Here is a 22950-nt window from a genome sequence, read left to right as displayed (position 1 = left end):
CATATCATATCCCATCATGGCTTGGTGATGAACATATATATCCACATCAACAAATATCCATGACTGGGGGGCAACATTCCTCTCATTCAGGCAACAAACAAGGATCGCAACATACTAGGAAACCAATGTCAAAACTGCTCATCGAGCTAGAAAATAGGATCATTATTCAACTACAAATTTAGCACACACATGATGGATGATTTTGTGAATTATGATTTCTTTACATTTAGCATGAATTTTTGACTATTTTTATTTTGATTTCTAAATCATTAGATCTCCCGAGCTACTGAAGGGTGCACTAAGCTACAGAAGCAACAAAGGAATCTAATATTTTATTTGGTTTTTTGTCTATGAGGAGATCATTTGTATAGTACAAATTTGTCTCGAGACATGATTGGAAACATATCATTGAAGATATTTTCCATTTTGTGCATGCAAATGGTTAACTCTTGTCTGTTTTGTGCAAGAAACACTCAGGTCATCTTGGTTCAATTATACCGTGATGCTTGTGATGTCTTGCAATATTAAAAATCCATGTAAGTTTTATTTGAGTCATTATGGTTCAATTATACCATGATGCTTGTATTAAAATTTCAACATATCAAAAGCTCAATGATGAAAAAAAGAGCACAAACAAGTGACTAAACGGGAATGACAACAACAAAATTAAAGTGATCATTTAGTTGCATATCATCTTAATCTTGCATTTAGTTGCATATCATGTTAATATTTCATTAAATACATCTCACATCATTATCATTATCATTTACATCTCATTTTCAAGATACATCTCATTTTTAAGATATATCTCATCATCATCATCTAGTTACATTCATCATTGCATCCCTTATCTATCACATCATCCTAGAATCTTTCTTCGCTTTCATATCTTCATCATTCATCCAACTCTCATCTATCATGTCTTATACAAGATGTATCTTTCTTGAAACCATACTTTTTGATCAAGTCTTATAAAGGATATATCATTCCTAAAACTAGACGTTTTGATCATCTTTGTCTTATATGGGAGCTACCATTCCTGAAACTAGACTTGATCCCAATCTTATCAATTCTATCTATCCTTTTCATCTGATCCATTCTATCATGTCTTATACAGGATATATCTTTCCTGAAACTAGACATTTTGATCAAGTCTTATACACGATATATCGCTCTTTAAACCAAACATTTTGATCATCTTTGTCTTATACAAGAGGTGTCATTTATGAAACCAGACTTAATATCAACCTGATCAATCTTATCAATCCAATCAATTTGAGCAATCTTATTGAACCCATGCATGTCATCCACTATCCATTCCTCTATCTTTCAAATAACATTCTTCTTCTTTCGAGAGATCATTCATGCCTTTAGTGTACGAACGATCTCCCGAGGGGGAATTATTATATCAAATCTCAACATCAATTTCATATCAGTCTCATATCAAATTTTCATATCAGATAAATTCTTCATATCTGAGGCATCATCAATATTGTTCATCAAATCTACATCTGGGGCATCATATGGGATAACTTTCACTACAACATCATATTGATCAAACTTTGGCAGCATATCCGGCAAATTTTATTTGAATCAACATGTGCACACATGTCAATTCAAAGAAGGGCAAAATCTAGACATATAAATCTTACCACTTTCCTAAATGAATATTTAATATTTATTTTAACCCCATTCCCCTTATTAATTAAATTCTAAAAAAATAATTTCTTCACTTTCATCTATTTGATTAAATAAATTACTCAATTTATCTAATTAAATTCACCTAAACCTTTTCTAGCCTTTAATTAAATAAATCACTTTATTTAATTAAATCCCCTTCCTCCCTTTTTAATTAAATTTACATTTAATTAAATTAATCTTTGCAAATAAATAAATCTAATTTATCTATTAAATCCCCCCACTTGTATTTATGCAAGTTGCATCTATTTTAGTTGAAAAAAAGTAATTTTATTAAAATCCTTTTCCGTCATCCACTTGCATTTTCCTACATCTCTCACTTGTCTCCCAAACCCCTTCTAGATTTTTCTAATCACTTCCAATTTAGCATAATTCATCTACTAATTATTGTCACATTCCTAAGCAAAGGGAAGTCACTTATCAAAGCCTCAAAGTCTTTGAAATGCATTAAAGGCTTTATGTCTTCAATAAGCTAACCCTCAAAGTCTTCCTAACCATTAATGGTTAACTCAACCTTCTTGCATGGTTAGAGACTTTCTCTCTAATTTACCCTCATCTAACCCAAGGGTCTCATCAGGCATTCATGGATTTAACCTTGGTTATCCTATTAACCCTTGCACAAGAGTTTACCCCTTGGGTAAAAGCTTTATCCATTGGATAACCCTAACCTAACCTTAACCCTTATATCCTAGGGTAACCTTCATGTTTCCTCAAGCATTTAATGCTTCTTACATCTCCTCTGAAGGAACCCTTTGTTGACAATTGTCACCATTTCATTGGTGATAATTGTAAACATGGATTGATTAACTTTCAATCCTGGCCCTTGTTAATATTATTCAATCTTGACCATCCATTGCCCTATTTTTCCTATAAATAGAGCTCTCATTCTTCATTTTTCATAATCCTCCAATCTTTCATGCATCTACACTATAGTCTAAATTACTAAACATTTCAGCCTCTCTTTGTTAAATAATCATAATAGCATTTTAGAAGCATTTTAATATATCATGGAATATTTATGTTAGGATAGTATATCATTGCTAGGATAATTTGTTAATCTTTTATCATATCATCATCTTCATAATAGCTTAATCATCATAGTTTTAACATCATATATATCTTAGAATGCATTCATGCATATAATTCAAACATCACTTGTTCTTGGAGTTGTCATTCCTAAGTCACTTTTCTCAATGATATGAGAGCAAAACATTGACTTTAGGGATCCTATGAGATAGAGAACAATGGGACACCCCTTGGAAAGTTTAACTAATTGGATTAGTTCATATACTTACACCAAGAGTCTCATTGGTGTGTGAGTCTTTTGGATTTGAGTTCTTCATTTTTGTCACCATATTTTTCCGCATATAATTAGTGAAGTTGTTTAATGTTTTGGTTGAATGGTATTTGAGTTTCAGATCTATTGCATTGTATCATTGATGTTTTGGTCAACCGGTAAAGTTTGACAGTACAGTTGCAGTTTTTGATACAATGACTAAACCGGTTAGTTTAATGATTGGATTCTAAGTTGAAAGTTTGTTTGGTGAAAGTTTAGTTTATTTTATATCTACTGATTCACCCCCCCCCCCCCCCACCCCCGTTTGAGTGGTTGACCAAATCCTTATAGTTTCATCATATTATCAAATTTCACCTATCGAAGACATTTCAAATTCTTTTTTCATTTCTTTTGTAAAAGTTAAACTCATGTCATCATCTCCTCAAAATATGATATCATCTACAAGCACTTCTACAATCAATAACTTATCTCCTTATGTCTTCAAGTAAATGTTGTTGTCCTCACTAGTTCTTTGAAATCCAATCTTTATTAGGTGTGAATGGAGTCTCTCATACCATGCCCTTGGATCTTTCTTTATCCCATATAAAGCTTTATGAAGTTTGCATACCATGTCCTTATCTTCAGTCAATGCAAACCCATTTGGTTGTTCAATGTAAACCTCTTATTCTATAATTCCATTAAAAAATGAAGACTTGACATCCATTTGGTATACCTTGAATCCTTTGAATGTTGCAAATGCAAGTATCATTCTTACTCCTTCAAGTCTAGCAACTCGTGCAAAGGTTTCTCCATAATCCTCACCTTCTTCTTGTCCATATCCTTTGCAAACTAGTCTAGCCTTGTTCCTAACGACTTCACCATCTTTATTCAATTTGTTCCTAAACACCCACTTAGAACCAATCAAAATCTTATCAGCTAGTTTGGGGATAAGTGACCAGGTTTTGTTCTTCTATATTTCATCAAGCTCCTCCTACATAGCCTTTATCCAATCATCATCCTTGAGACCTTCCCTCATTGGGTTAGATTCAATTGTGGAAATTAGACAAGAAATTTCTATGATATTTCCTCTTGTTTGTACTCCAACATTCATGTCTCCAATTATCTGATCTGCAAAGTGATTCAACTTTACATATCTAGGTATAACCGGTACCAATGAAGAACCCTCTTCTTCTTCTTCTTCCACCAGTTGAGAAACATCCTCCACACTGTTCTGCTCAGCATCATTTTGAACTTTTGGTTCCATGATCACTAGCTTTTGTTCATCTACTACATCAGACTTGTTGGTAGCATCAGATTTGTTAGAATACTCATCAACTTTCACATTAACACTTTCCACAATCTTCTTGATTCTTTTGTTAAAGCACTTGAAATATTTTCTCTTAGTTGAGTAACCAAGGAGAGTTCCTTCATCACTTTTAGGATCAAACTTTCTTGTATACTCATCTTTGTTTATGTAACACCTTCTTCCAGAGACTTTGAAATGACTAACATTAGGAGTATGACCATACCATAATTCATAGGGACTTTTGTCACTACCTTTCTTGACCAATATCTAGTTCATTGTGTATACTACAGTGCTAACTGCTTCTCTCCAAAACATTTTAGGTACAGCCCCTTGTATCAATGTTGTTCTTGCCACTTCAACTATGGTTCAATTCCTCCTTTTTTCAATCCCATTCTATTGTGGTGTCCTTGGTGTAGATAGTTGTCTCTTGATTCCATTCTCATCACCATATTTCACAAATTCAGCTGATGTGAATTCTCCACCCTGGTCAGATCTCAGACACTTTTGGTTCTTACTAGTTTATTTCTCCATCAAGTCTTTGAATGCCTTCAACTTTATTAAAGCATCAGACTTCTCCTTAAAAAATGTAACCCACATCATTCTTGAATAATCATCAATAAATATTATGAAATATTTATCACCTTGAAAACTCCTAGTCCTCATAGGACTTCATAAATCAGTGTGCACCAAATCTAAAATATTTTCAGAAGAAAATGATTTTATTTTGAAAGAGGAAGTAGGCATCTTATAGAACTGACACTCCTTACAAATCATATTGTCTAGTTTGACTAGTTGTGGCATACCTCTAACCATACTTGAATTGCTGACCTTGAACAAATTATCAAAATTTACAATGCAAAATCTTCTATGCCATAGCCAACTGTCCTCAACTTTTGCAACCAACCAACTATTAACATTAGTATTTAGATGGAATAAGTTACTTTTTGTCTATTTAACGGTAGCAATTAGTTCTTCTTTGCTTCCTAAAATCTTGCACACTCCATTTTTGAACTCAAGATGATAACCTTTATCATTTAGCTTACCAACACTCAACAAGTTATGCTTCAATCCTTCAACCCAATACACATCATCAATATTACTTTTTCCATTTAAAGAGATTGAACCTTTACCTTTTACCATGCATGGTGTATTTTTACCAAATCTCACTACAACACCATCAAACTCTTTGAGTGAGATGAACTTGTTCTTGTCACCAGTCATGTGATGTGAGAAACCACTATCAATGACCCACTCATCACTGCTATCAATATGGGACACTAAAGATTTCTTGTCAGAGAGATCTTCCTTAACTGCTACAAAAACAATTTCCTCATTATCTTCATCCTTGAATTCCTCATCGCTAACACCTTCATCTACTACAACATAACATTGTTTCTTACCTTTTCCCTTATACTTTCTGAACATTTCTTTTTGATCACTGTTAGGACAATTAGCAACAATATGTCCTATTTTGTTACATGAGAAGCACTTAAAAGGAAACTTGCCTTTGTACTTACTGGTGCCTCTAGGAAGTTTCTTTGCCAATAAAGCCTCAATTTCCATCAGGTTATGTTCATCATCCATTTTTTCATTACCACTGTCATGATGACTTGACCTATATTCATGATTATGATAGACATCCTTTCCTTTTCTTATCAGTGCATTAGATACTGATGCTTTCAAAGAAGATTCTTCTTTAGGTACATCATTGTCAAAGCTATTCAATTCAAAAGCAGTAAGCTTACCTATCAATGAATCAACTGTAACATTGTCTTTGCTAACTGACCTCAATTCTTGGATAGTAGATACTCTAATAGCATAAGCAGGTAGTAAGGTTCTAGGCATTTTACTTACCACTATGTCTTCTACTATGGTTCCACCAAAACTTTTGATTCCTCCAACTACTTCTTTTATTCTTTGTTCGTACTAGGTGATGTTCTCACCTTCCATCATCCTCGTGTCATCAAAATTGCCTCTTAGGATTTCTTATTTATCTTTTTGCACATGCTCATCTCCACCATGAACATCAATATACTCATAATCAGAAAGAGTACTTACAATGGCTTCCAATGCTTGAATATTCTCCTACTGCTCCTTGAGCTAATCTGTAGTTAGAGTACCGATAGGAGGTGTATATTGATTACCCACATTCTCCCAGAACTATGGCCCCATACCTTTGATGTAGATCTTCATTATGTTGCTCTAGATTCTGTAGTTATCGTTTGTGAACTTAGGACCCTCCTTCTTCATCATCTTAGATCTTTACCTCAAGCGGTTAAGCTTTTGCACTGTAAAGACGCAAAACATTCAAAATTCAATTATAAAATGAAATACTCTTTATTCTTAAATAAACTCATAATTGCTTTAATAAGTCTATTTTCTTCCATTATTCCATTCTTAAGTCTAAATGATCATTTCAATGATATCACAATAAACAAGATTTTTTTAAAGAGATAAATATTCTTTATTCAATAAGAATATGTAAGTAGTATCTCAATCATATCTACATACAATACTTAGGCCTTTCAAATGCCTTAAGTTCATATAACAAGATAAATATAAAGTAAAGGATGAGATATGTCCGTTGATCTACAATCCAAAGCCATCTTCAATGCAATATTTAGAATTGAAGACGAGAACAAGATTCAGGTGCTTTTTGCACCCAACCTTGAAGCTTACACTTCCTTGGAATTCTTGGTCAATCAAGAATACCCAACCCTACATGAATTGCTTAGCAAAATGAATTCGATAGACAAGATGGAATTTGGTGCGTGCCTAGAATAATACATGCATTTTCATTTTTCTAATTCCATTAAGAAACAAGAAGGATCAATCAAGGATATGGTAGAGAACATAAATAAATCCATCTATTTCAATGGTCAATAAGTTACTCGGGCGAGTAAAATTCCATGCATAGCAATAAAAGATAGTTTGGAAAAGAAAATTATTCTCTCTATAATTCAACATTTGGCACCCATCCTGGAAGGTAAATTTCCCACAAATACAAGAATATCTTAGCTTTTCTAATGTTCATATGAAACTTAGAATAAATATATAGAAGACAATCTTTCATTTTTCAATTCTAGCTTTCTATTTCTCGCATGATGAAAAATACAATGTTAAAGAAGAAAATATTTCGTTAAATAGATATAGAAGGAAACAATCTTTCGTTTACAACCAATTATATCTGACAAAAAAAAAAACTTTCATGGACAAACATATATATATATCCAAAAAGAGAACAATCTTTCACTTCTATCTTTTCAAGTAAATCAAAGACAAGAATTTAAAATAAGAAGGTGTAACACAAGTATGTATATTTACATATAAACGAATAGAATATGAGTATACATTCTTTCTTCAAAATAACATATTAAATTTGATACTAACATGTGTTTTCTATGATTTACGATTTCAACTATCTAAATTTAATAAAGTTTCTACAATAAGTATTAAGTAAGATGACATTTCATAATGCACATACCTATATGGCTTCTTCAAAAGAAATCTAAAAAAAATTATCATGTCTTCTAATGCATAAACTAATTCAAAGTTTAACTCTTTCTTCATTAGTGATCTAAAATAAACAATTCTCAAGATAAATCTATTCTTATTCTATAAATATATAATAAACTATTGCTCAAATAAGAGCCTACCTCTAAAATACGATCCAAATTGGATTATGATCAATGATAACCCTCCCTAAATTTGTCTGCAATATGTCTAGATTCCAATGCTTTTCCCCTGTACGCTATTCTATCTCATAAGTTCTCTCTTCTATACTTACTACTCTATATTTCCATTCTCTATTCTTAGTTCTATCTTTTCTATACTCTGCAAATTTATCTCTTTTCCACAATATCATCTTCTCTGCCTTTATTCTATGTATATTTCCAACTGTGTCTTTCCTCAAAAATAAACAGTCTTATTTATGTTATTTTTCCAACTACCATTTCTTGGTTTCAAGCCTATCTTAACTGTTATTTATGCCACCTTGAGCAACAGATCTAACAGTTCCAAATCAATTGAATGGCATGTCGTATCAAGTCATACCACATAGGCTTGCAACTACAGTCCTTGTTTACCTCGAACTCTACAAACACGACTTATTTGTTACATGCAATACTCATGTTCAACTCGAACTGTACATCATGATAGCATTCCATGAGAAGTTTGTGTTCAATACAACTCTAAGTTTTTTCTCCGTGAGTCGATAATAATATCGACTCCCCCTTAACTCATAGTTTTCTATGAGTCACCAATAATACCGATTCTTTTGCAAGTAATTTCCAAGTCTTGTGGCATTTACTTCATGCCAATTCGACTTCACTATGTCAGCTTCCTTATATCATGCAATATGATTAGGTATTAGTAACAACACGTTATTCAAAAAGTCCTCCACCTTTATATATATATATAGATAGATTTAGTTAAATGATTAAGTATATGAAAAATATGAACATAGAGATTATGTATATGTAAATATGTACATGATTTCAAAAATTAAAGTAATCAAGCTTATGAGTATACCAATATAATTATATATATATTAAATTTACCTACGTATATATATATATATATATATATATATATATATATATATATATATATATATATATATATATATATATATATATATATATAATCAAGTCATTTTTATTCAAACTCATATACATATATAATACATATAATTATATATATATAAACATAACTTGTAAACAAAATAATATATATAGTTTCACCAAATCACACATATTTGCACAAAAGAACTTAAAAATTTACAATCAATATTCATATTTAATCTTCCTTTAACAACAAATTTTTCTTTAAAATAAAGCATATCATTTGTAAGCACTCATGCAAATTTGAATTTTAAATCAATCACAAGATCAAATCATACAACCATCATATATACATTTATATGTTCTAATAGTGGTTTGTGAGATTCCCGTCCATTCTAATGAAGCCTACAAGCTAAAACAACTCTACTTGAACCATGTTCTCTCCTTCAATCATGTTCACCTGTTCCTGCATTCACTTACACTCAATTGCTCATTAGCAATGATGATCCCAATTTCATAATAAAAATAATACTGATAATTCAGTTGCATGTAAATCATTTCATTGCATTTAAACTCTTATTTCATTATCATCTATTTCACTAAAAATTCCATTTCCATTTTATTTCAATTTCATAAATGAAAAATAAACATTATTTTCCTAATAAATAATTACAAATAAATATGGTTCGTGACATCGTCTCGATGTCTTACTATTCTATCAATAAGCACATAGTATCTCAACATCATAAAATGTTAACCATACATCATAGTCTCAAATCAGAACAATAACAATAGCATCCATGCTTTCCAAGTTCACAACATGTAAATCAAGTCAGAGTATCAAGGTATCTTGTGCATTAAGTAAATACTACTCTAAGAAAGTAAATGAGGAAAATGATGGTCAATCATCTTAGTATCCTCCCATGTAGCACTATCCTCATAATATTGGTTCTACTAGACCTTATACTGAGTGAAATCTCTGCTAGGTAGCTTCACGCTACATTGATCGGGGATTCAGATGGGCTCCACTAGCACCACCGCTGGATTTTATACCTATAAACAACTAGATTTATAACTTCTAGCACATCAAAGGGTCCCACATATCTTGGTACCAACTTTTATGATTTCCCAAATGAGTTAGAGCTCTTATGAGGCTTGATCCTCAAAAGACTTTATCTCCTACAACAAACTATCTGAAAGTCTTATTTCTATCAGAATAGCTTTTTTGTCTATCGGTTGCCTCTTTCAATCTTGTCCTCATCAACTTTATCTACTCATCCATTTCTTGAGAAAATCAAGACCTAATGATCCTATCTTCCATTCTATCTCAACTAACAGGTGTGCGACCCTTTCATCCATAGAGTGCCTCAAAAGGTGTCATCCCTAAAGATGCGTGAAAAGAGTTGTTATATACAAACTCAACCAAAAACAAATGATCCTCCCACATGTATTGTTGATCCATGCAATAAATTCGTAGAAGATCTTCCACAACCAGATTAACCCTTTCCGTTTGGTTATCAGTCTGAGGATGATATGCTAAACTAAAGTTCAGTCTGGTTCCCAAAGCTACATTCAATGTTGTCCAAAATCTAGATGTCATCCTAGTATTCTTATCTAAAATAATGGTTTCTAGTACACCATGCAATCAGAATATCTCTTGCACAAATTTCTTTGCAAGAGTCAATGATCCGTCCTTAAGATTTCCAGGTATGAAATGTGCAACTTTTCTCAACTTATTAGCAACTACTAAGATGATATCATGCAAGTTTTTTTCTCATAGGTAACCCTTGGATAAAATCCATACTGGTTACTTGCCACTTATACTCAGGTATAACACGTTGAAAAAAAAGTCATGCCTAATGAACATGCTCAGGTTTCACTCGCTGGCATTCCAAACACTTTACCACATACTCAAACACCTCTTTTCCTGCATTTAGGCTAAAAATACAAAATTCTCAATTCAGTTACCATCTTTGTCACTTTTGAATGTTCTAAATAAGGTGTATGCAATATTAATTTCCTTAAGTTTCTACCTCTAAGTGAGTAAATCCTTCATTAACATTCCTAGTCACCATCAAGTCCTATCTCATATCTATCTATGATCCCTAAAATCTACTTCCAAAGCTTTCTTATCCTTTAGGTAATGTTTCTCTTCCAAGTGATTCAATAGCAATTGCTATCTTAAGTTTGTCTTTAAATTAACTATGGCAGATAAATATTTTCTTGGTTTAAGAGAATCTGTCATTCGACTCTCTTCGAATTCCAAATATTCCATCCAACTAACTCCATTTTAGTCCTCTGACTTTTAACAGTCCATAAAGATTTTGGAACTACTAGGTATACCTTTAACTGACAACTAACAAGGTAATCATAATAATAGAAAATTTTAATGTAATAGCATATGTTGAGCATCTGCTAATGCAACCTATACTCAACTAACTCTAAATTTTTTTTTTGTCAAAGACAACTTATACTTGGATGTCCAAGACTACATCACCAACTTTTAATTAACAAAAGACATCATACATGATCACATAATCTCAAGGATAATAAGACACAAATTTGTCTATCTTCTATATATATATATGTACCTTTGCGAGACCCACTCACTTGTTTCTCATATTGAAGTCACTCACACTAAAAATTATACACATACATGGTATTTTTGTCCTAACTAATACAAACAACTATGCTTGGCATACTCTCTAAGTTCTACTCCCTTGTACATTCTATCAGGGGTTCGCTATGAACATGATAGGGAATGAATGCAAAATGCAAATTAAAAAACACTTTAAATTTTAAACATTAGATTAGCCACCGTAAGGATTAAGAGAACAATGATCAATTTCAATAGTAAATTATAAAATGCGCATAATGAAACAATAAGTCAAGTGTGACCAAGGGCCACAAAAATAGAGATAGAAAATTGGTGACTCATCTACTTACAAAAGAAAAATATGATTGGCTTCAGAAAAGCCAAATCCAAATACCAAAAAACAAATAATTCATCAATAAACCAAATAAAGCATCAAATGATATATATCATGAACTGTGTGACTAAGTGTTACAACACCTTGGGGTATCCTTTCCAAAGTATGCTAGAGAGAATATCAAACATAGTACCAACAATTTCGCCATTGTGTTGACAAGGATCACAAAACTTGAGCATAAAATAGAAAAATAAGTCCTTATGAAGGTTTCATCCATAATATCCATAATTTATATCCATATAATACCTCCATATGATACCTACTATAGGCATAGAGTATAATAGAATAGTATCTATATCTTTCACAAGAACAAGTTAGAATAATGCTAGTCTAGGAACATAATTTAATAATTCAAGCATCCAATGCATCTGGGTTCTTATGATAACTGCAATTGTTGTAAGATCTCCACTACAACGTGTGTGGGTTCTTATGGTAACTGCCATTGTTGTAAGATCTCCACTACAACTATACTGTATAAGAAACATACTTAAAAGTGCTCATCTCCACTTAGGAGACTATTATCCAAGATATGTGTCCATATAAATTTGCTAAGTCTAGGAGATACTCTTCTTCTGCCTATTCTGGCACCATACTGCTTTAAAATAACAACTTTATTTATCATTGTTTTAAAAAAAAAATGATCACATAAATATATATCTCTACTCTTGGAATCAATGGGGTATATCCTTTTGACTCATCTGAACTAATTACTATTTGATAGGGAGACTCTCACAAAGAAGTGCAATTTGGCTCATTCACTATGAATAGGTCTCATTGTAGGCTTCCTTGTTTGTCTTATGCCCTTATTTCCTTGTTTGATTCAATGCCAACCCCCAATCTTCTTTGGAGAACTCTCTACCAGTGTGTTTTCTCCAATTACTCAATCAAGGTTAGGACTCACAAGAGTAAGTCTAACCACCAACATGTCTAATTCTTTATCCTTCACTTGCAAGGGACTAGGAGGAGTCTAAGATGGTTTGAAAACTCCTACCATGTGGTTTTGAAGTTTACTTCCCTTGATTTCTCTATCGCTTTCATAGGTTCCTATTTTCAAGGCCTAGTAGCCCTATGAGCCCCTTTTAGCCCTACCTTCATGGTTTTTGCTCTTTTGTGCTAAAAACCTCCAAATGAACCCCCAAAAGATTTTGTGAGTTGGATATGCATTTGGACACTCTTAAATATTTAGGAGATGAGGTGGTCTGATATGTCCGTACACATACGACCCCCAAAATGGTTATTTTGAAGGGTTTTAGGCTTGTATGCTCTCACCAATGGGTTTTATAGGTCTCCACAGCCTATCCAACCTCTATACTCACACTGAGACTCTGCAAGACAACCATATTCCTTTCCAATCACTTTTCTCAATCACATTTGATTACCCCTGCAAGAAATAGTAAAAATAGCAGTCACACTCCCTAGTCGGGCTATGGCAAAGCTCGCCTAGGACATGATGGTAAAATGATCCAAATCAACTTCCATGGCACAAAATGGAATATTTACACTATATACAAACTTCATTACTCGAATCCCAAAGGGCATCAAGAAACCACAAAGGGAATTCAAGTTGGAGCCATTTTTAGGGCTTTAACCCCTTACTCAAGCCGAGAGCATTATAAACTAGAAAGAATTTATTTACACCAACTAAACCTGCACAATGAGTGAGCACAAATACTTTCTAATAACCACAACAACACAAACTAAGCATCCATGAAGGTACAATACAGAAATCAATCCATCCGGTACGGACTACAATAAACAATTTTGCAAATTTATTGAAGAAATCAAGAAATTGTCTCAAGTTGCTATTCAAAATTCAATCTTTGGATCTTCCAACTCTTATACAATGTTTTGAGAGGCTTTATCTATGCCTACTCAATCAAAACCAACCACCAATCGGTCCTCTAACTACCGATTTGAGCATTGTTCAAAAATTGCTCACATTGTTGCAAAATGTTGTCAAGCAAACATGACAACTTTTCCTCCACAATGCATTTTTACATTTTTTGCATATCTACATAGTCTTGACCCCCTAGGATGGTTTCCTAACATCAAATAAACATTTCCAAAAACCTTATGAGGCCTTATAAGGATTTTTACCCAATTTTTCTATATGATGCCATTTTAGGCTTACAAAGGCACATAGGAGAAAACTGAGTAAACAAACTAAGACTAAAGACAATCAAACTACAAACAACCTCAAAACACACTTTTAGACTCTTCAATAGTCCTTTATTCAATCATTGACCCTATGAGGATCATTCACTCCAAAATTTGAAAGTTCATCAAGAAACCTAGGTGCTCCTGCACCACTATCAACTCAAAGGGAATATGCTCATATAAACATTCCTTGTTTTCTTTCATCTCTTTGTTAAGGATAGTCAAACTAGTCTTGTTTTCTTTCAACTCGGTAGGTGAGATTCCCTTTCCCTTATCATATTTCTCATTGTCCCACCATGTCGCAACTTCTCCAGTAAGTTGATAAGCAAGCCATACTACTTTAGTTTCATTTGACATGTTACGAAGTTTAAAATACTTCTCCATTTCAATTACCTAAGCTTCATCACCATCACCAATGGTCTTACCATCAAACTTAGGTGGGGCTGTCCTTTTCAAGTCTTTAGCTAGCTCCCCTTCAATCCTAACTCAATGATCAGGTTGTTCCTCGGCTCTAAGAAATTCATTACTAGGTTGTTCTTCCGGTTGAGGTTATTCATTTCGAACCTCACCAACTCTTTGAGCTTCTTGTTTAATTCCATCCCTCCTAGCATTCTACTGATTCAAAAGATCAAGAATTTGGTCAGGTCTTTCATTCTTGTTACTTGATCCAGCTCTAGTAGTTCTAGAACCCATTGCAAATCAACAATTCCTATATCAAGAAATGTTTCTTTAGCGTAATGGTCATAGGCCCTAGTGTTATAAACCTATAGCTCTGATACCAAAATCTAAAGATGTAAAACGTTCTAAATTCAATTATAAAATGAAATACTCTTTATTCTTAAATAAACTCATAATTCTTTTAATAAGTCTATTTTCTTCGATTATTCCATTCTTAAGTCTAAATGATCATGTCACTGATATCACAATAAACAAGAGTTTTCTTAAAGAGATAAAGATTCTTTATTCAATAAGAATATGTAAGTAGTATCTCAATCATATCTACATACAATACTTAGGCCTTTCAAATGCCTTAAGTTCATATAACAAGATAAATATAAAGTAAAGGATCAGATATGCCAATTGATCTTCAATCCAAAGCTATCTTCAATGCAATCTTTAGAATTGAAGACGAGAACAAGATTCAGATGCTTTTTTTACCCAACCTTGAAGATTATGCTTCCCCGAAATTCTTGGTCAATCAAGAATACTCGATCTTGCACGAATTGTTTAGCAAAAGGAATTCGATTTATATTGGTTATCACTATAGCATTTTTAGCAATGGAAAATGACCTTTGAAGGAAATAGAAAATAGTTAGTGTTCAAAAATTAAGTGTACAAGAATTTTATCTAGCTTCTAAAACTTGTCATGTTAATCTTCTGTCTAGCTATCGCCATGTCTTTTCATCCTACAAGCCGATTACAATGAAGAGGCTTTTCCCATAGACTTTATACCTACAAGAAGCTTCCCCTATTGGTTATCGATTCTCTTCTTTCCACTGCCACAACTAAGCTTCTCTCCCTCTTGCTCGTTCCATCCTTCACTTTGCTGACGTATCTTCTTGCATAGCTTCCCCCGACACATCAATTAATGTGGCAAAGGGAGAACCCCAAGTAAAAGAAGGTGAGAAAAGAGTATGTGAAGCGTTTTTCTCCAATCCAGGTAGAGATCAAAAATGCGAGTCTTTGTTATTACTTGTTGTAATGAGGGGGCACATTAGAATATTGACCAACATTATGACAATTTAAGAGATGACTTTGAATTAATTGAACAAGTTAAAATGGGGCAGCCAAATTAGGAAGTTACATATGCTATGTTTTATCATATATTATGATAGTTGTAAGAGCATATGCTAAAGTATAACTTGGAAGACCATAACCAACTTGAGCATTGGAATTTGGACCCAATATAGCGCCCATTTTGGGTCGTAGTTATGTCCCATGGTGTTTGAAAACTGCTAAAAAATAATTGGATGAAAGACAATCAAAGAATCTAAGGTTTAGATGTTTAAAGATGGAGGCAAAATGAAAGAAGTTTGGTAGAACTCCACAAGTCTATAAGAGAGAACCAAGGCTCAATGATGAAAGGTGGGACTTGACCAAAGGTTAGAAGGTTAGATGATTTGGAGATGGACAAGAATTAGAAGAAATCTAAATGACTTTTGCAAGTCCACTTGAGAAAAATAGGAAAAAGAAGTATTGCAACAATAAAGTAGAGAGGGATTAAAGGTTAAGAGGAAGAAAGGAAAGGAAATAAATCCCAGTGAACTCTACAAATCTACAAAACACAGGAAGCTTGAACAAAAGTTGAGAACATGAGAAACTAGGGACGCAAAAAAGGGTGAGAGGTCTCGAGGTCAAACAAAGTAGAAATTCAACGATCCATAAAAAACCCACAACTTAAAAAAGAAAAATAAAGAAGAGATCCAATACACTTGGCATATTTTCGTGCAAGACTACTAAGTAGGATAGGATATTGGATGAGTAAAAGATGTTCAATACTCCACTAAAACTTTGTTAACACTGCAAAATTGAGAAAACTTACCAAAACCTTCCCAAACTCTAAAGTTTTTTTAAAAAAATTTAACTTTAAACATATGATAGGAACAAAGACGATGATGATAGATAAGATTTAGGAAACTTGATCAAGGGAAGACACTTTTGAATATTTCTCATATTGATTATATGGAAGGGCATAATGAGGCTTAATACATAAGGGAGCTAGGAGTTAGGCAACTTTTTGAATTGTCAAATTGAGTGCCAACATAGCTTTAGTTAGGGATGTGTGCCTAGATAAAATTTATGGTAAAAGCACTTTACATAACACACCCATCTAAGTAAAGTGACATTTGTTCATACTCTTTCTTTTCACATTTCATTATCAATTGTCTTTTATTGTAAATAATTAGTCTTCAAAAAAGAAATTTACATTTCTTGTGATTTTTCCTTTGTCCTCCCATATATTACTCAAACTATATCTTACTATTGGCGTAACCATTGCACCTCCTTGAAATGAAAGTGCTAATTATTAAAAATATTTTGATAAAACATAAAATAATCATTTTATCAGCTGTATAGACACTGCCCCATCCGGTCGCGGCTATTCTGACTCCAAAACGGATCTTTCGTACAAAGTGATAGCGACATGTTAGTCAATCACAACCGTTTATTACAAAATCAACGGTGTAAAATGCACGACTAACATGTGTTAGTCAATCCATACTGCCGTTTTGAAACCAGAATAGACACGTCTGCCCCACCCAGTGCCTTATATGGCTCAGTTTTCAAACTCGGAATTGCGACACAGCTGTTTTCAGCGTGGTGGAAGGAGCGCAGAAGTTTCGCCGATGGGAAAAAGAATTTTGGTGCAAGCTCACAACCTTCATTAATGTACGGTTGTGACTCACCAACCGCAAAACATTGGAAGTAGAAAAGCTGACTGCATGATTCGAGAAAATCTTGAAAGGACGCTTCGATGAAGACATTTGTAGAGTATGGTTCCAGTCAGAAAAACATAGAAATGTGTGTCGGCTTTGACTCGTTTAGCTCTTTAGGCTGGCCATTTACCGAGAAAATAATTGCTCGAAGTAACAGTACACTATCACAGTTCACGGCTTTAATTTACCATAAAAAAAGATGACAATTGCTGAAGCCGGGCCCCGTTCACCAACACGCACTTTGTCATCGGTAGTTGAAACTTGACAGCTCGAATCGAAAATATTTTAAAAGCAAGTTATTTTGTATATTATTGAATCAATATCAAAATTATAAATAATAACAACTGTACGAAGTGGTTGGAGGAATCATCAACGTAGAATTAATTAGCAATTGCACCTTTGTGTGTAATAGGTATGCCAAAATTGTGTGAAAGGTCAATTATGGAAAATTTTGGTCTATTTTGTATACTGAGAAGAGGGGATAGCATACACGAGAGAGAGAGAGAGAGAGAGAGAGAGAGAGAGAGATGGGATACCGATAGATATGGAGATAGAGAAAGAGATAAAGATAGGGGATGGAGAGAGAGAAATGGGAGAGGGCTAGATAAAGATGGAAGAGACATACAGATAGGGGAAGAGAAGGAAAAATAGAAAGATAAAGATAGAACTAGGAAGCAATATATAGCGAGAGGTAGAGAGATGGAAATATAACAAGATAAAGATGGGGGAGATGGACAGATGAAGATAGAGGGGTAAAGAGATATAGATACGAAGATCTAGGAAGGAGAGAGAAGGAAAGAGATGGATGGGTAGATAAAGGGAGATATGTCTAGAGATAGATGAGGAGCAAAGAAGAAAAGAGAAACAAAATTTTGTGCTGAAACTGAGATTACAGCTCGTATAGAAGTATACCTGGCCAATGGAGCAAATGTCTCCTCATAGTCTATTCCCTCCTTCTGAGAGAAACCCTTTGCCACGAACCTTACCTTTTATTTCTTGATGCTACCATCTGCACCGTGCTTGATCTTGTAGATCCAGCGTGATCCAACCATAACCCTATCTGTTGGTCTAGGAACTACCTCCCACACATCATTCTACATTATTGATGTATATTCCTCAACCATTGAATCTTACCACACCTAATGTTGTGCAGCCTCCTGATAGCTAGAATGTTCTACCAACTGACTAACTAATGCAACATAGTCATCATACTTGGCTGGTTGTCTTCGTTGTCTACTACTCCTCCTAGGAGTACCCACTAACCCCTGAGTATTCTTTTGTGTTTTCTGAATCTCACGGTTCCTACTCCCAACTATAGAGGATGAAATGTCAACCTCCATGTCTTCTTGATGCATCTCTTCCTGCACCTATTGCTCCATACTCTGTGAACTCTCACCACCTGAGCCTATACTGGTACTAGTGACTATACTCGAGCTTTGCTGCCCTTGACTCGGTAGAGTTATCCTTGGAGCTTTTGTCGGTTGCTCACTCTGATGCTCTGCTGGCAAATCTCTGGACCTCCTAAATGCCTTGTCCTCCATGAACTTGACATCACGCTTGACTATAATTCTCCTGGTCCCTAGAATAAATATCTGATATGCCTTTGAGGTTTCACTGTACCCCACAAGGTACCCCCTCGTGGTAGTCTGATCTAACTTGGTACATGTATCCCTTGTAATATGACAATATGCCAAACTCCCAAATATCTTGAAGTGATTGACATTTGGCTTTTTTCCTATAAAAGCTTCCTCTAGTGTCATCTTCTCTAGTGCCTTATGTGGAACCCTGTTCTATATGTATACTGCCATACTACATGCTTCTGCCATCATGAAACAATGGATTCTGTGGTTCTCCTCCTTGTAATTGGAGAAATACTCTCTAACTCCTGTCATATGAAATGATGCCCCACTATCTATATACTAGACACTCTATGAGGCTAAGCTAACCATACAAGCTATAAGTGCAAACTCATTTTCCATTCTACTAGAGAGCTCATCTGCACTTGTTGAAGCTGCCATCTGCTTCTTCCCTTTATTCTCATTCTTCTTCCTTTGTGGGCAATCACTGACATAGTGGCCAAATTTGTGACATCCATAGCACTTGATTTTAGAGAAGTCCTTCTTCTTCTTCTCACTTTGTGGATTTGATCCTTTGCTAGAATCCTTCTTTGTTTTCCCTTTTCCTGCTAGGGCAATGTTTTCTTGGTCCATCTCACCTTTCTAACTCTTACTGTTGGATCCACTAACAAGGCTTAGTCTAAGCTCCTCCTAAGTGAAATAACTCCAAAGTCGATCCCAACTTGGTAAGATGTCTCGTCCATTAATAACTTGAACAAAGACATCCCATTGCTTAGAAAACCCATTTAGGGCTATCCGTACTAGCTCATCATCACTTGGTTTATCTCCAACAACTGCTAACTCATCCTTGACAAGTCTAAGCCTAGTGAGGTAACTTGTCACATCTTCTCCCTTGTTCATCTGAGTATTCCTCAAATTTTTCTCTGAGAATCAGCTTCAGGTTAGTGGTCGCATTCTGGTACAGATTTAAGATGGTGTCCCTCATTGCATTTGCTGTATCCAAATTTGTGATATGCGGAACTATATGATCCTTAACACCTTCAAGGATTATCCTCCTCGCTTTGGCATCTTCCTTCTTATATGTTGCAAGAAGTATTGGATCTATAGGTACAATCACAACAGTGGTAACATATTCCTTGATACGACTCTCTTCTAGCAATAAAGAAATTCTGGCTTTCCAGACACCAAAATTTGAGGCTCCATCTAATCTGTCCTGATCTCTTAAACCTGCTGAGGCCATCTCAAGGGATAAAACAAATAATAATTCTAAAGAGGTCAAACTAGGTTTTATAAACCCTCGATTTTCTTTCCTTTGCCTAAGATAAACTTTTTCTACTTAGCTTTGATACCATGTGAGAATTCTATTGCAGTTACTGATTATTAATCTCCTATCTCATAAAGATTATTTAACTACGAAATACTGAAATAATAACACAACTGCAACTTCACAAATAAAAACATGCAGAAAGAAATATGCAACATAGTGACACAATATTATCGGACAATTGCCCCTGGAAAAACCCCAAAGGGAAAACCAGTACTACAGATGAGGAATATATATTAACTACAGCAAATCAAGAGATACAAATACTGCTTGCCTCTTACTGGCAGAGCTTTGACGACCTCCCAATTTCTCCTGGTGAGATTCCACCCCGCTACTATCCCAACATTATCACTGCGCCCTTGCTAACACTACAAGACTACTTGCTAATACTACAAGTTTCTCCACAAACTTCATGTATTCCAAATGACCCTTGACCCCTTTTTATACTACTCTCGTTGAAAAACCAATGGCTCAGATTAATAACAACTAAACAACCCTAACAAAATTGATTGCTAGAAGTTTCTGAAAGAGATCAAATAATTAACAAATAATTGTCCCTATCTAACAAAATTTGTTTAGCAAACAATTATTTACTATTTATTACATATGGAGAACTAGCTGTCCTAGCTAACCAAACTAACACTTCCTCTTAGCAAGGAAGCTGTTCTGCATGACACCCAACTTCTCTCTAAGAAAATGAATTTTGCCTTCCCCAATGCCTTTGTCAGAATGTCTGCTACCTACTGATCTGTAGGTATAAACTGTAGTTAAACAATCCCCGCTGTACACAATCTCTGATGAAATGATACCTGATGTCTATATGTTTCGACCTATCATGAAACACTGGATTCTCGCTCAACTTGATGCAACTCTGATTGTCACAGTGTATCACTGTAGTCTCCACCTTCTGACCAAACAAGACCCAAAGCCATATAGCTTCGCATGTCGCCATGCGGTCACTGTTCCTTTTTGATCTGCCACAGAATTCATAAATCCTATTCTCTTCTCTTCCTTCACAGCGATAAATCACAGTCTTACAGCCTTCTGCCAATCCTCTAATCTATGCTCTGATACCACTCTTTTGTGGGTAGAGGCAAAACACAGACACCTAATGTGCTACAGCACAATTGAAATGAACTTCACTGCTTGCTTTGATTGATTACGTTTTCCTCTATTTATAGAGGACATTGGAACTCTCCAGAATCTATTGCAGTCGCAAAACACATGCATGAAATTAATTTGGTGTTGGTGGAAGTTGGTTTGAGAAATATCTAAAATGGAGAGCGAGAAGTTTCTATCTTAGATGTATGGTTGAAAATCTTGTTCATTTGTTGGTAGAAATTAGTGCCTACCAACAAAAGTAAATAAGCATAACACAGACAAATGAAAATGTTTTCAGATTGAATGAGAGTTACATGAATAGTATGTTCTTAACAAATGTCATTACTAGAAAAGCTGTCAAAAATGTTAAACAACAACGTTTTTAAAAGAGAACAAAAATAATAACTGGCAACTAAAAATGATGCGGTGGCGGTCAAGTATTAATGTTTTGTAAACTATTGACTGCACTCTGATGATTTTTTGGAATGGTTATACATTTTACAGAGGCTCCAGAATATCAAAGGAATTTCTCTCTCTGGCAACAAAGGTTCAGATTACGAGCTCAAAACAGAGGACTTAGATTCAATGAGCAAAACGTTACGAGTTTTCATATTGAAAAGGTACATCAAAGTAAGAGCTAGAAGTGGAATGACATTTCCAGAATTGAGATACGTTTATTTAAGTTCTTCTATTCCTTTTGTACCCTTCAATTTAGAGAACGTCAAGCCATTGGCTGTGTACTCTGAAGGCATGTTCTTCATTAAAAGAACTACTGGGATATGAAGACCTTGCAGAACTAAAATATTTGAATGTCAAAGATTGTCCAGTCAGATTGTAATTTCTCTAAAAAAACGCGTAGCTTGGAAATTTTTGGTCTGAAAAAGAAAATTGAAATTGTTGCTAAGTGACAGGAGGAATCAGGGTCACAGTCAAGTTTCTGTTTCCTTAGTTTTCAGTTAAGGATTTAGACATTTTCCAACGGTGGAAGGAAAATACTTTCTATCTATTTAGTTAATTTCAAAATTGATGGAGCAGAAAAGGAAACATAAATTGAGCAAGAAGATGATCAGAATTGAATACTTACTTTATTTTTACTAGGGAAAAATATATTATTAGGAGTACTTTCAAAATCAATATTTGGTTTAAGATGCTTGGATATGTTGTAATGAATGACTTGGGTTTGGTTATGTTATATGATATCCTAGAGTTTTATGACTTTAATTGATTATTGTACTAATATTTTGTTTTAATTATTAAATAATTAATATATTCATTTTAAAATATTGAAGTGAATTTTCATTTATTAGTTTCTGTTTAGAATTATAGGCATAAATTTGTACTTAATATGTTATTAATGTTTACTTTTTAATCAATCATGCTTGAGATTATTTTTTGTATGAAAAAAATATTTATTCTTTCTAATAATTTAGATGTCATGTAGTTTTTACATTCTTTTACTTCCTTGACATCCTGATATGAATGATTTAATGCAGTACCATTTCTAAAATGACACTAATGGTAGCTG

Source organism: Cryptomeria japonica, chromosome 4, assembly GCF_030272615.1.
Source record: "Cryptomeria japonica chromosome 4, Sugi_1.0, whole genome shotgun sequence".
In the NCBI taxonomy this organism is placed as follows: domain Eukaryota; kingdom Viridiplantae; phylum Streptophyta; class Pinopsida; order Cupressales; family Cupressaceae; genus Cryptomeria; species Cryptomeria japonica.
The sequence above is the reverse complement of the archived record's forward strand: the minus strand, read 5'-3'. Positions refer to the sequence as shown.